This window comes from Ailuropoda melanoleuca, chromosome X (assembly GCF_002007445.2).
Source record: "Ailuropoda melanoleuca isolate Jingjing chromosome X, ASM200744v2, whole genome shotgun sequence".
NCBI lineage: Eukaryota > Metazoa > Chordata > Mammalia > Carnivora > Ursidae > Ailuropoda > Ailuropoda melanoleuca.
In genome coordinates, this window is record NC_048238.1 from 96,296,980 (window position 1) to 96,300,405 (window position 3,426).

The window sequence follows — 3,426 nt, forward strand, 5'->3', positions numbered from 1 at the left end:
GTTAGTTTATATGTTACCAGAAACTTCGGACGCTGTAGTGAGGATGATGGAGTTTGTCCATATGGAAAGACTTCCATTATCTTATTGATCTGATTAGCACAAATCTAGACTAAATGTTGAAACCTTAGAAATCCCCCAGCATGATGCAAAGGAAGGAATTCAAGGACTTAGCTAGAGAAATATACTTGTGTATATGTTTCAAGAGCGACTTGCCTGCTCACTCCCTAGTTACATCCTCTGAAAGGCCAGATGACTATCTCTTCGCTAAAAACTTCAGACAAATTACTGAGTTAAAACCAAATATCTTGTTTCATTGGAAAGAATGTGAAACTTCTGGAAGGATTAGAATAACACAAAAAATACTCATATACTCTTTAACCAAATACATCTATTGTTAACATTTTACCTTATTTGTTTAGCATTTGTGCCGGGCTCTTTATATATGTGTGTCTGTATATACATACACATAATATTTTCTTAACTTTTTCAAAATAAGTTGCATACATTGTGGCCCGTTACCCCTAAATATGTCATGGTGTATTTTCCTAGAACAGGAATATTCTCTTAGGTAACCACAGTACAGGTATGAATTTCACTGGGTTTAACATGAAGACAGGGGCCCGGCCGGCTACCCACGCTGAGGTGAGGGTGCAGGAACCGCCCTGTGTGGCCCACTGTGGCCCAGGATGCTGGAAGAAGCGGGCAAGGTGCTGGAGAACATGCCGAAGGCGTCGTGCCTCCGCTCGGTTCCGCTGTCGGACACACAGCACAACTTCATCTACTGCTGCATCAGTATGACCCACACGGGCAGCCTTACCATCTGGTTCCATCCTGAGAACCACCCGCTTCTGTCCAAGGGTCCAGTGCCCACACTCGTGGCATCCGCCGAGCCTGACCCCTCCGCGCCCAGCTGCTGAGGCACCGGGACCACGGTGCTCAACGCGCAGGCGCACGCATCGGTGCGGACGTGTGGAGCCGCGCCGCAGCGGCGTGCTTCCGGCGGCTGCGCTTCTACAAGCAGTTCCAGAAGGCCTTGCGGCAGGTGGCTCACGCCATGCTCACCGTCCTGCCACAGGCTGTGGCCTTCGTGTCCCGGGACGTCATCCGGCAATTCATGGAGATGGGGCCCAAGATGCTGGCCATGCAGACCATCGTCCCCATATCCTTTGCTGTGCACGGTGAGGCCCTGCTCTCCATCTACATGCAGATGCAGGCCAGCTCCGCTTCCCAGGGCTCTGCCTCTGTTGCCAAATTACTGCTCCACCCCGCCACTGCCAACAGCTTCCAGATGGTCATGAGTGGGGTCCACAGCAAGGCCGCGAGGGACTGCTGGCTGATGGGGCTGGGTAGAGAGGACCTTACCACCGTCATCATCGCGGCACACTACGACGCCTTCAGAGCGGCCTCTTGGCTGTCGCATGGCGTGGACTGCAACAGGAGTGGCATCTCCCTACTGCTTGGGCTCACTTGCCCCTTCTCCAAGCTCTACACCAACAAGGGCACCCACTCAGTGTACAATCTTCTGTCCTTTGCTCCTGGAGGGTCAAGTTCAAGGGAACCAAGCACTGATTGGAAGACAACCTGGACCACACGGATAACAGCATACTCCAATATAGTGTGGCCTTTGTCCTCTGACACCATGGGCCAGGTGGACAGCCTGTATCTTCACACGTCCAAGCCACCTTGCAAGGAGACACTGCAGTGTGCTTTCCTGCTGAGCTGGAGACGGTAGCCACCAGTTCCCAGAGCTGCAGTTCTCCGTGGTGCACAAGACCAGCCCGGCTGAGTACATCCTGGCCTGGGAGCAGGAGCACTTTGCCATTCTCTGGCTGTCTGCCTTCACCCTGGCCCACCTGGAGAGCCACCGTGACACCCAGTGCAGCAGCAGCATGGACGTGAGGTCTCAGGTCTATTCTAAAACTCTGACCTGCAACTTGAGGCTCATCGCAGAAGCCCTGACCTGAGTCATTTACAACCTGACCACGAAGAGACCCCCTGCCGGTTTTCCTGGAGCAGATGATCCAGCAGGAACAGCTGGCCTTGGCAATGGGCTGGCCCATCAGCCATCCCCAGGCCTCCCAGCTGGTGGACAAATACTGCACGTTCCTCAGCATGTTGAAACACTACCTACCTGAAGGAAGGGAAGCAGCACCATGTCAAAGCCGATAAACGGGACCCCAGGTTTGTCTTCCATGACCAGCTGAAGCAGGTGATGAGTGCCTACAGGGTCAAGCCGGCCGTTTTCTACATGTTCCTGGCCATCTGCATTGGTGTCTACCCCTGGATGGCCTACACGGCAGTCCAGGTGAGTAGGCAGGGGCTCAGGTGGGAGGTAGGACCTCTATGGGAGGGTCAACCTGGCCAGGTGAGTCCTGAGTCCTTGGCATCCCCCTTCCCCCGTCCTGCCTGGAAGAAGGTGACCCCACAGGTGGCCCTCAGGCCCTCCTTGAGGCAGGTTTTTTCCCTGACCTCACTCAAACCCTCCTGCTGCCCCCAGCACTTTGACCTTCTGTATAAAACAGTTCAGAGAGTGCTCCCGAAGGCCAAGATGCAGTGATGTGGCCATCCACCAGCGCGGGGAGCTTTCCACCTGCCACCGCTCCCTGCTTCACAGCTGGCAGGAAGGCAGGGCTTCACCCCTTGCTGAGAGGCCCCAACCCCGAATTACAGAGCTTTTCTGTGTTGCTCCTGAGGACTTGGGGGATTCTTTCTCCGTTTCGTCCTTTGAACTCCCTTGGAGGAGCATTTGGTGGAAGTCCCAGGGCCAGGCCATGGATTTGGGAACAAGCCTGCAAATGAGGCCTCAGCCCTGGAGGCGACCCATGGTCCTCAGGGCTTGTGAGCAGAGATGACAGAGGAAATGCGCAGCTTCAGCATCCCTCCTCCTGCCCGCGATGCTGACCGGGGACTCCCAGCTCTGGGTCTGCCCACCCTGCCCCAGTCACCCTCTCTCCTTGTCTGAAGGAGGGCAGGGCCAGCCTCTGCGTCCCCGGTTCTGGCCCCTTCCTCAGAAGCCTTGTGTCCCCCCACCCGCCTTGGCCAGGGCTGAGGGGAGCCAGCTCAGGGTGCAGCCTTGGAGGCGTCTCCCCCAACCTCCCATGGACAGTTGGTCCCCTGCACAACCAGAGGCCTCCCTGTCAGGCTCCTAGCACCACTCACCCTCCCCCGTGCTTCTCACTGCCTCTGCCCTCCTGCCGCACCCCGGGGAGCTTGGGCCTGTCCCCCTGGGGTCCCAGGTGCCTCCAGAGTCCCTGGGGCAGGAGGCCACTCTAAAGGAGGCCCCCAGGTCCTCCGCCTCTCACCTCGAGCTCTCTGGGCCTCAGTTTCCTCACTTGCAGAAAAGAGGATGTGTTCTGGGGCAGCAAGTGTTTCTGTGTCCTAGGAGGGCATCCAGACTGGGGGTGGAGCGAAAGCGTTTTCTGGAGG

General features: G+C 56.2%; 1 pseudogene; it reads left to right on the top strand.

Annotated features, from left to right (window-relative positions):
- The first annotated feature begins 686 nt into the window (after nt 1–686).
- LOC100480920 lies at nt 687–2,557 on the top strand (annotated as a pseudogene).
- Nucleotides 2,558–3,426: the final 869 nt, after the last annotated feature.